This window comes from Lissotriton helveticus, chromosome 7 (assembly GCF_964261635.1).
Source record: "Lissotriton helveticus chromosome 7, aLisHel1.1, whole genome shotgun sequence".
In the NCBI taxonomy this organism is placed as follows: domain Eukaryota; kingdom Metazoa; phylum Chordata; class Amphibia; order Caudata; family Salamandridae; genus Lissotriton; species Lissotriton helveticus.
Genome location: NC_136068.1, coordinates 1,068,698,767 through 1,068,710,353, shown reverse-complemented (window position 1 = coordinate 1,068,710,353; position 11,587 = coordinate 1,068,698,767). Strand labels below are relative to the sequence as shown.

Here is an 11,587-nt window from a genome sequence, read left to right as displayed (position 1 = left end):
AGTTTTGTGAAAATTCACAGTTGCCTCACATGAGTGCCATGTGATGCTGTGCTCACTGGTAGAAGTAGTAAGTAAATGCGGTATATTTGAAAGTCAGTGCCTGCGAGTTGCGTTCTGTGTCAGTGGATGGACACAAGGCATGAGATGCGTCTTCTCTGGTTAGAGTGACGCTTGGCACGTATATGTTCTGTACAAGCAGTGCTCAGAGACTGTGTGATGCAGGGGTCTGTATGAGTGGCACCTGGTACATGTGATGTCCTATTCTCAAATATGCACGGCACCTGGTGCATTTGTTGGATTATTGTGATACCTGGCGCTTGGTACATGCGGGTTTCGTATTTGAGAGATAGTTGAGGCGTGTTATGTGCTTTTGTCATCGATGCGGTGCTACCCCATTCTCTTACATGTGTGGCATGCTGAGTATGCGAAGCTCTGATCTCTGATAGGACCGGTACCTGCTGTCTGTAATGGCATGTTCCCAGGTATGAGGGCACCTTGTGCGTCCGGGGTCCTTTTCTCGGATATGAGTGACCCTCCATGGGTATGACGTCCTGTGCTCAGATATGTGTCACTTCGTGCAAAAGGCGATCTCCTGTCTAAATTGAGCTCACCTCGTGCACGTCATACCAGGTTGTAGTATCGTGGATACGTTCTAGTGTTCCAGCATGTTGTATCACACACTGAACACCCACCCACCACATGCTTCATCAGTCAGATGACCCTGCAAATAAAAGGGGCTGAGAGCACGTGCTCATTAACCAACTATTACACCTGTGTCTGCGTCACCTCATTTTAGCAGTATGAGGGCCTAGGGCCCAAATACCACACAGGTGATGTTGCCGGAAGTGGCACAGGCTGACTCCAGATCTGTATGCAGCTCTCTTTTGTAATGCCAGAAGGACGCAATATGGCAGCCTCAACAATACCACTGTAAAGCCATAAATCTCATCAGCCCCCAATCTCTGTTTTCACTACAACGCACATAAAGCGATAAGTCAAAGCTCATGGTTTTGGATGAGAAACGGAATGGGCTCTGGTCAAGCTTCCAGGACGCCCAGATGACCACAGCGATTAGCCATCGGATCTCTGAGCAGTTCCTTCTCCGAGTAACTTGGGTTGAGCTTAAGCCTAAAAGGGGTTGTGGGTATGGAAGATGTATACGAGTACTATGCAAAATTCTTAAGATATAAGGACGTTAAGGTCTAGACATGTACATATAAAATAACTTTAAAAGGCTTTACTACAAGAGCCCCAGGGCAGGGGCTTTAACCCCTTCAGTGCTGATGACAAAGCCAGCTCGTCATGGGCGTTACCTGCGCTACGCGGATGACGAGCTGGCTTTGTCATAAACAAGCCTTTTTTTTTTTCAGCGCACAGCGGGAAAACGCGGTAGCGCGGTAGGGGTTAAATTCTGTTTCCCGGAGTTAACAATAAACAATATCGGGCTTCGGGTTAACTCTGGGAGCGCAGAACTAATGGGGACTCACAGTTGAACCCTGAGAATTCCTTGAGAAATGATCAGACCTGGTTCTAGAGGGGGAAGCAGACCCCCTCTCCCCACCGGTCCATCTAAGGTAGGGTAACCAGATCTTGAGAACCAAAAACCGGGACATTTTGAATAAATAAAAAAACTTCAATTTTATGTCAACAGTGCTGTGCAGAATGACAACTCTTATCAGCATGGGATCTCAGAAGAAGCACTAAGAAAATAAATAAAATGTAATTTCTAAAACCACCATCATACTTGTTACTTAAATCGCTTACTTATAACAGCTGCTAACTAGCACAACTTTAGAACACCCAATAAGTGCCTCTCACTGGTATCAGTCGACCCCCTCTAAAACAAGCATTTGCAATGCAATAAGTCTCGCATTTACTTGAGTTTGAGCTATTGGCATTGTAAATGACAATATTTATTCCATATAGGAGCTTAGGGGATATAAGGAACAGGTCGTCCCCCTCTCTATGTACTTTGAACAACACGGGACCTGTTGCCACTGAAAGTAACAGGTCCCGTGTTGTTCATTGTAAATGACAATGCCTTTTATTTATGTTTTGGTTTTTAAAACAGATAAATAAAAGCCATTGTCATTTAGAATGCCAATACCTTTAACTCGCGTAAATGCGAGACCTATTGCATTGCAAATGCTTGTATATTCTCGTTTACCCCTCCGACTGCTGGCTCTGAACAAAGAACCGCAGACACCCCCTCTGCTCCTCAGGGCCTCCTCCTTCCAGGATCATTGCTTGCAGACTGTAGGGGCTATGAAAAGACATGAAAAAGTAACTTTTCGCACTTGAAGCTGCAGTATAAACAGATGCTGCCCTGCTGCAGGAGAGCTGGTGGTGTCCAGGGTTCGAGGATGGCTCGAGGTTCCGGGGAGGCTATGGGCTTGGCCTTCAAGACCGTCCTGAGCGGCGCTCAGAGAAAGTGACAACTGGGAAGTAGGAGAGGGACGTTTCCAACCAGGTTTAAGGCTCCGGTATGGGTGAGAGGTGTTTGGAAAGAGGGATCCAGTGACCCCTGACACTGGACGAAGGCATGTGCATGGCCCCGAGGCAGGGACCCAGCTTCAAAGCAGTGCCAGCACCAGCGGGCAGCATCCCTGGACACTCCAGCACGGATGCATATTCGACTTGAAAGATGCTGGACCTAGTAACAGCCTTCAAACGCTAATTTTAATACACACTTTCGTGTATACTGTATTAAGTTCCACAACACTGTTGCTCTGTATTTTAGAATGCTTTCAATTAAGTTAATCAGGAAAGGATGAAGCACTGAATTAACCCCTTCGTGATTTCAAACTGTGCCATAGACATTGCACCCAGATTTCCGCAGCAGGTGCTTGAACCCTCTACGCTACTGACACTAAATGCCAAATCTACAGGTATCCCAGGACATTAACCCTACAACAGATGAAAGCTGCAAGTATTGTATTGCCACGCCTGAGAGAAGATTAAATAAAGACCACTTAGCGGCCTTGTCTTCTGGTCCTCTGATCCATTAATTCTGCCACGAGCCTCTAGGTTTGAGATTTTCCCGCCGTAGAAGATGCCCAGCCACCAGCTGCCAACCCGTGCTGCCCAGCATGGCTGTCTGTGCTCTCACCGGCTTCTCCCTGGTGAGCCTCCTGAGCTTTGGTTATGTATCCTGGGACTGGGTGAAGCCTAACCTGCTAGGGGACAGTGCGGCCGAGCAGCTGGAAAAGCCCCAAGTCCATTGGCCCAGGCACGGCCACCTCACATCAGCTTCATCCAGACCGATGACCAGGGCTTCCAGGACGTGGGCTACCATGGCTCGGACATCCAGCCACCCACGATAGATCGACTGGCTGCAGAGGGGGTGAAGCTTGAGAACTACTACATCCAGCAGATCTGCACCCAGTCGAGGAGCCAGCTCATCACGGGCAGGTGAGGCCAGGGAGAGCCCTCGTGGGGTGGGCAGAGGAAACCAAGACCCATTTAAGGAGCAAAGACTCCTTAGTGCGAGAGGCTGGGACCCGGGGTGTGGACAGGAGAGGCAGAAAGACCCTGTGTGTGGGACAGAAGGGGAAGAGACCACTGGTTCTGAGAACGACAGTCTAAGCCTGCTGGATACTGGCAGGTTGAGGCAGTGACCTCTCGGGGTGAGAAGAAGAGGCAACGAGCCATGTGGGTGGGAACGAGAGCCCATCTATAGCCACGCTGAGCTCTAACCAACAGCAGCATATAATAGAGGGAGGAGGGGCCCGACGGGAGGAGGGAGGGAGCGAGCGAGGGGCGAAATGCAGTGATCAAAAGAGACGCCTGCGAGACTCGGGATGCAATACAATGCAAAAGAAAGTAGAAGCGCGCCATGTCCGTACAACATACGCTTGCACATCTCCTGTGCAGGCACGCACGGCAAACAGGAGACTGGGAGGGAACAAACATGCCTCCCTTCCAATCAAAAGCACACATTCAGAAGTATGGGTGGAGCTTCCGTCCCGCTGCCGAAGCTAAATCAACGACAATAGATCTTGCAAGCGAGCTGTGCATGCGCTCATCGCTAGGCGAGACCTAAAAATGGGACATGAGCAAAAATTGCCGAAATCTGCCGGGACAGCAGGTGAAAACCCGGGACTGTCGGGGCAAATCCGGGATGCCTGGTCACCCTAATCTAAGGCCTATTCACAAGTGGAAGAGCTTCTGCTATTACTTTATGTGTGCTTTCAGCTCATGCTCTCGGTTTATCACCTCACTTGTATGACAGCCAACAATGACTTAGGCTATTTAAATTGTCTGTGCGTGACAGGGTAGTTACAAAGGGGGGTGCGGGTTGTTCAGCTGGGTCTGTTATCCCCTGCCCTGTTCTTAAAAAGGCCCCACACTATAGAGGACGCCGTAAGAAGGGTTCTATACTAGGGAAAAACATACATTCTGTGTTTGCTGTGGTTATAGTAAGCCACTGCTGTGTTGGCCCTTTTAGGCTTCAGTTAGACACGTGACTCAGAGTGGGCCTCTTTTGCAGCTTCAAAAGCTTAGAGGTGAAAGCATATTGTTATCCTGGGCTGCATCCTGTTTCAGACTTTCTTACTTGCTCACAAGGATAAAGCACTCTGGGCTTCATATACAAGAAAATGACGCAGCACCACAAACCATGTATCTGTGCTGTGCGGCGTCATTTTCCAAGCACAGGGATGCATCGTATTAACAACAATATGATGCATCAGTGTCCTTTACCCGCACTGGTGCACAATTGGCTGTCATGCACCAGTGCAGGCACGCTTTCGTCATTTTGCTAGGGTGTCTACGCTGCAGGGATGATTGTATTTGTGCAGGAAGGGAAACCTTCCTGCACAAAAACAATTGTTAATGGCATTTTCCTCTTTCTATGTGTGCTAATGCAGGGGGGCTCTAATATAACTGTGGGCCTCATTGGAGCGGCCCGCTGCAGGACGGGGCCGCTCAATCAATAATGCCCTGTTCGTGGGAGCCTGCCGGCTCTGGAGATAATGAGGGACCCCATCACTGGAGCCCCTCATGGGCTCTGTAACTTATTAAGGAAACGTGGGGGCGGTGGTGCGGACCGCAATGGCGGGTCCGCTCAGGGTACAAACACGGGCCCGCGGGAACTCCCACGGGGCCCGTGAACCAAATGGGGCCATCAGGGCAGCGGCCCGCAGCGGCGGGACCGCTCTAGATAACAAAAAGGCGACCCCCCCAAGCCCTCGCTTACCGGGCTCCGGGGATGGGGTAGCAGCGTCGCATTCTCTCTTTTCAAGGCGGCAGGGCAGGCACCGACAATGTGCCTCGAGCCCCTCCGCTCCTCTCTCGCTGCCGGCGGCCCCGGGGCTCTCCTCAGCTCATGCGAGCCCCGGGCCGCAGGAGAACTCCACCCGGGCAGCTTCCTGTCGTCTCTCGGCGGCGGGCTGGACTTCCTTCGGCAACCCGGAAGTCCCGCCTACAGCCAGGCGCGATGCCGCCTGACTTCCTGTTTGCGGCCCGGCCGTGGCGGTGATCTTGCGGGGGCATTTACGAGGGGTGGGCACCCTCGCAAGATAAAATAATAGTAGAAACGGGGTGAGCACCCCTGAAATAATTAAATAAACGGGGTGGCACCCGTAATAAAAATAATCAATTTGCGGGCAATATGCAGGGTAGGCTCCTGCCGGTAAATCATAAAATAAGCGGGCATAATGTAGCAACAGTGCCCAGGACTGCGCTGCAAGAGATAAACAGCGCTCCCAGAGGGGAATGCAGCAAAGGAAGGACTAGGGGCCTCCAAAAAGAACTATAGCCAGCACTCACAAGGTGCTGGGGCAGCCCCAAAGTCTCTCCAAGGTCCAGGGACTCATTAAGCCAGTAGCAGGGTCCCCAGAAATCCTCCAACGTCCAGGGGCAGGGCATCCAGGGGCTGGGCAGGGCCCAGTGAGGCAAGCCTTCCACTGGGCCCCAGCAGCAGCACGCCCCTGGTAGATTCAAGTCAGGAAACAAGAACATTTTACCAGAGGTCACAGCCTCTTTTTATACACAAAATTCCGTTGTCTTTAGGTGCAGGGTGGGGAGAAAACCAGATGCAACTGGTTTTGGAGCACTTTGTTGTGCTCAGCCACCCTTTCCATTCACCAGTCAGGCTAGGGTCATCAGTCGCACCACAGGGGGCGGAGCCAGCATTGTGTGGGGAAAGCCCAGCCCTATTCAGGTCCCAGGTGCACCCCTCCCTCACATCACACATGCAGATCTCCCATTAACCACCGGGGCGGACCCATCCTGACTCCTGGAGCCTGGCACACCAGCCAGCTCCAGCCAACCACAAGCCAGCACCTTCACTGCACAAGCACACCAGCGTCTAGAAGTGGCACTTCCACACTAGACACAATCACTCCACATATATCATTGCGCAGCATTTAATCACATGAGTCCGCACATACCAAACTCGAGCCTGCACTCCCCAAACATCAGGAACTAACATGGTCACACACATTCCCCATGCATTCCTATGGGAGGGCAGGCCAACCTCACTACATCCACGCACTTTACCCTGGGACACAGTGGTAAAGTGCGCAGAAACCAAAAATCACTAGCACCAAGTCACCTATCAAAAGCAAAAAGTTCAGGGGTGAACCTGCCAGAAGGGCCAAGTCCAACAGAAACCTAGCCAACCCTGTACATTTTCTTAAACTAGATACCTAGGGGTATCCAAGGTTGGCTGACTTGCATGGCTCTTACCAAGTTTTGGTACCCATAATCCCGTGCAAACCTCAAATTGTGACTAAAAAAAGCAGATTTCTTCACATTTCTGTGATGGAAAGTTCTGGAATCTGTAGGGATCCACGAAGTTCCATCCCCCCAGCATTCCCCCAAGTCTCCCAATAAAAATGCTACCTCACTTCTATGGGAAGAGCTAATGCCCGCGACAGGAAACAGCCCAAAATGCAACATGGACGCAGCTCTTTTTTCCTCCAAAAAGTGACCCCCTTTTTCCAATGTTGGAAGCTCTAGATTTTGGACCCTAGCTCAGCTGGCACCAAGGAAAACCTAGCCAACCTGTACATTTTTGAAAAACCGGACACAAAGGGCTTTCCAGGGTGGACTGACTTGCATGGCACTCACCACATTTTGTTTTACCTAAAATCCCTTGCAAACCTCAAAGTTTGACAAAAAATAACATTTCCTCTAATTTCTGGCAGAATGGGTGCTATTGCTCCATATTCCCCCCATGGAAGGGCAGAAAGACTACCCATTTTTTTGGGGGGGTGGGGGAGTGAGTGCATTGGCATGCCCATTCTGGGCAGCTCCCACCCCTGCACAAAGAAAAAAATATTCTGGTGCTTAGTGGGCTTTCTGCCCCCCAGGGGGCAAATCCAGACCTATTGCCACCATTTACCCCCTCCCGGGTGGCAGAAACACTGTGCCCACTTTTTTGGGAGAGTTGAGAGCATTGGCACGTCTATTGTGGGCAGCCTCCACTCCTACACTGAGAAAAAGAATTGTCCATGGTGCTTAGTGTTGCTTCTACCCCTCCAAGGGTGGGGCAGATATGGGCATCACAGAGTGTGCAAAAAGACTGTCCCTCTTTTTTCACGAGGGTGGGGGCATTGGCATGCCCATTCTGAGCAGCCCTGACCCCTAAACTAGAAAAAAAAGTCCCTGGTGCCTAGTGGGCTTTCTGCCCCCGGTGGTAACAGATCGGCAGCTTTTGCCCAGGGGCAGAAAGACTGAATTGGCAAAAAAAAGTTAGGGGGTAACAAAAGCCCTTGCCCAAGGGGCCGCTCCCCACTCCCTGGTGTCTAGTGGTGAATTGTTGCTTGGGGATCACCCTCTTGCAGTGATCCTTAAGCAGGGAACTACTAGGGAAAGGTGCCATTGGAAAGGGGTGTTTCTCCCCTTTCCAATGATACTTCTCCCATGTGCTCCATTGCTTGGGGGTGGGGCGGGAAGCTGAGATAGCCCCACGAGCACCAAAGCAGAGAAAGTGAAATAAGCCAATCGGTTCTTTCACTTTCACTTTTATTTTAATTACATCAGCGCGCCATGCGCAGAGGACAGAATGGTTCTGTCCTCAGCACACAACCACAGTGTCTCAGGCCAGAACTGTTGTGTCCTCAGCATAGAAGAGCTCAAGGCGTCCGATGCCGAAGCTCATCAGACCCCAGAAAAGGTGTTGGTTGATTTAGACAGCAGGAAGGTGGCCACGGAAGTAGGATCCACTAAGGAGTATGTTACAACTCATCTGCAGAATCAGCAAGGCCTGAAAATGGATGGCGCTGGAGGTTTGCGCCCATACCTACCCATTGCCGGCACTGAGAGCCACGGGGCATATACTGCAATTAGTAGGTGGGCCACTGCGGTGCGCTTGGATACACAGGGCAAGGGCGCGGTTGGAGCCGCCACAGGTGCAGGTCTTGGTGGTAGTAGCAAAATTTAAATGAGAAAGAGCGGAGACCAGCCCTTCATAAAGACTTGGCCCACGGGGCGCCAAGCTGAAACAAATGCCTGCAAAAGCTCTGTGAAGCCCTCAGCAGATGCCAGGGCCCGATCTCAAATGGCAGCCACTGTCGATGTCCTGCCCCACCCAAGAAGTACCGTAGGCAGGCCAGGTGCACGGTTACCGTTCTCCGAAGAATGAGCGGGGCCTGGCAAAGGGGAAGCGGCAGGCCAGAAAGCACTCTCCCCCTTCTCTGGCAGAGAGGTAGGCCATGGTCGTGCCCTCGGTCAGAGCTCCGGTGGGGCCTGGGCTCCATCTACTTAGCGGTCTGGCCGCTGTATTGAGATGTTGGCGGGTCTATGGACGAAAGACCATCCGAGTCCCACCAACTCCACCAGGATTGTTCTCCATCAAAAATGGCAGGCGGGACTCATTGGAGGGATGGGGGAGTCCCGCCAAGATCTAAATCAGGCCATATGACACCACCGGCCGGTAAAGGGAGCACATTGCCCTTGTCGACTCGCAAGCCAGGACTGCTGACTCCCTCACCCACCGGAACCTCTGTTCTCCGTGCGGCTGGGTTCAAGAACTCCAATCGGGCCCTGCCAAGCACTAGGGCAGTGCTCCGACCCTGAGGTCTGTCCTCCAGCCTGCGCCCGGGATGGGGGTTCATCTTGTCCAGGGAGGCCTCCCCTCTGCGGCAGGGTCCAGGAACTCTGACTGGGCCCTGCTGAGCCCTGGAGCGGTGCTCCCACCCCGGGATCAATCTTCCAGCCTGCTGCAGTACCAAGTGCCCGGGACCGAGGTCCATCTGATCTGGTTAATTCCGATAACAAACGAGACTCCTCCATTATAACTAGTTACGCAGACCCCAGCAGTCCACATTTAACTTCTTAGAGGGACAATTGGCATTCAGCCACATGAGATCCAGCAATAACAGGTCTATGATGCTCTTAGATGTCTGGGGCTGCACATACACTACACTGAATTGGATCAGAGTGTGTCTACCCTTTGCCGACATGTGCAGGTTACCCACTGAGCCCAGTTCATGAAGGGGATTGCAATTATTTCCCATTAATGAGGAATTCCCAGTAAGTGTGATTCATAAGCTTGTGTTGATTAAGGGCCCGATTCACAGAACTAACTTAAGACAAAATCCTAAACTTACTACTTTTGGTATTCACAGAAGTTAGGATTTTGTCTTAAGTTTGTCTTAAGACAGACTTAAGACAAAATCCTAACTTAAGTCTGTCTTAAGTCTGTCTTAAGACAAACTTAAGACAAAATCCTAACTTCTGTGAATAACAAAAGTAGTAAGTTTAGGATTTTGTCTTAAGTTACTTCTGTGAATCGGGCCCTAAGTCCCTGCCCTTTATACACACCGATTGGATGGTTTAGTGAGGTTCTAGGATCAGCCCCGCCAGGGTTGGCAGCGGCCCTGGTGAAGCACCAAGAAGATGATCAAACTTGGGTACCTAGAGAAAGTGAAAGTCGTAGCAAGATTTTGGTAGCTGAACCTGCAGAAGGATCATTTTCGGCAGAGCGGGCCGAGCGACTGATGGCGCCAGCCCGAAACCCTTGGCCGCCTCTCAGAAACAGAACACCCATAGACGCAAGGCTTGACTCAGCCCTCGTACCCCTATCTGGCTGAGCAGTCCATTGCCACTAGTACGCTTGGGTGAGGACCAGGCATGGGTTCCTCCACCCGAGAAGATCCGACCGACATACATGCGGGGGACTGGGATGGCCCCCGGCGCTGTGGGTGCGGCACGGTAGAAAGCGCTCCCGAGACAGAACCATCATTCACTCAGCTCGAACCAACAGGGGGGAAACCAAATGGCAGTGCCTACACGGGCTGGGACCACCCCTGAAGGCCCTGCTGCCCTCGGGCTCTCCCACACCTGATCCCGATCCCTGCCCTACCGGGTTTTGGGCAACCGAGGAGCGGCAATTCTCGGGCAGCAGGGCAGCCTGGATGAGAAGGAACTGGGGCCGTGGCTCCTATCGGTGGGGGTGTGTGGAATGGAGGAGCCACCTGGCTCTTCCCTTCCGGCACCTCTGACCAGGGCATGGGGTTGGGCAGTCCACAAGCATGGCTCAGGACCACCGCCCAAGCCAGGGACTCTCGTTAATGCAGGGGTCATGCCTGGTGGTGGACAGCCGATGTGTCGGTGGGGCAACCCTCCCTCCTTGCTAGGTACCTGGTTCTTCCTGTGCATCTGGGCTGAGGGTTTGAAGACTCATGCGGTCCCTCCCGGTCCTCTGGGAGGGACCGGCGGCAGTGGGGTTGCCTGCTTTCATGTCTCCAAGACCCCCTTGCCCATTTGTGGGATGGGGCTCCCGGGCTGAGCGCCTGGAAATTCTTTTTGAATTGTGGAGGCCGACTCCCAGAGAGGAAGCCTTCAAGGAGCACCAGGCAGTCTTGCTGCATGGGCAGTGGACGGACAGACGGCGCTGCCTTCCTCCCACCTCTCCTACGCCCGCAGGTGGGCGAAAGCTGCAAAAAAGGGGCCTCTTAGCAGCGGAGCACTTGGCTTGCACGCCAATGAAGAACGCAGCTAGCTGCAAGAATTAGCGTGAACTGCAGGACACATTGATCATCGATACTTCAAGCACACCTTCCGGACCTGGGTTCCTCCTGGGCTATGCCTGTCTGTGGGTCGCTCAATTGTCAATCATCCTGGGATGCGGCTGGGGCCGTTGCAGGATAGCTCCACTCTCTTCACCCCCTAAAAGGACAGACCCGATTGCCCATCACATGATCCCCCCTTGGTCCTGTCACAGAGGTACTCCACCAGAACACTGGGCCTTCCCTTCAGCCTCGGCGTTGTGCAGACTGGTGACTGGTCTGCCACAGGCATGTCCTGAGGTGCCTGGCTGCATGCCGCGCATGGCTGTCTGTGGTGTACCTTGGCTGCTCTCACGTACCGCCTCAGGCACCCCCTTCGCGGCCGGGTTAGAGGGAGTATTACCCACCCTGCTAGGCCTATGAGTATCGCCTGTCCGCACAGGCTCCAATCTGTGAAAAAGAGTGCGCTGCCCAGGGTCTGGTTTCCCCGGCTTCTCTACACTTTAGAATCTGACTATGACCTCAGGTTAGACATGGCGACATGCTGAATTTAAGCATATTATTAAGTTGAGGAAAATAAACTAAACAGGATTCTCTCAGTAACGGCGAGAAGACCGACTCCCCGGCGT

At 52.3% G+C, this 11,587-nt stretch overlaps 1 pseudogene; it reads left to right on the top strand.

Moving 5' to 3' along the window:
* The first annotated feature begins 10,899 nt into the window (after positions 1-10,899).
* Positions 10,900-11,052, top strand: LOC144771179 (5.8S ribosomal RNA; annotated as a pseudogene).
* Positions 11,053-11,587: the final 535 nt, after the last annotated feature.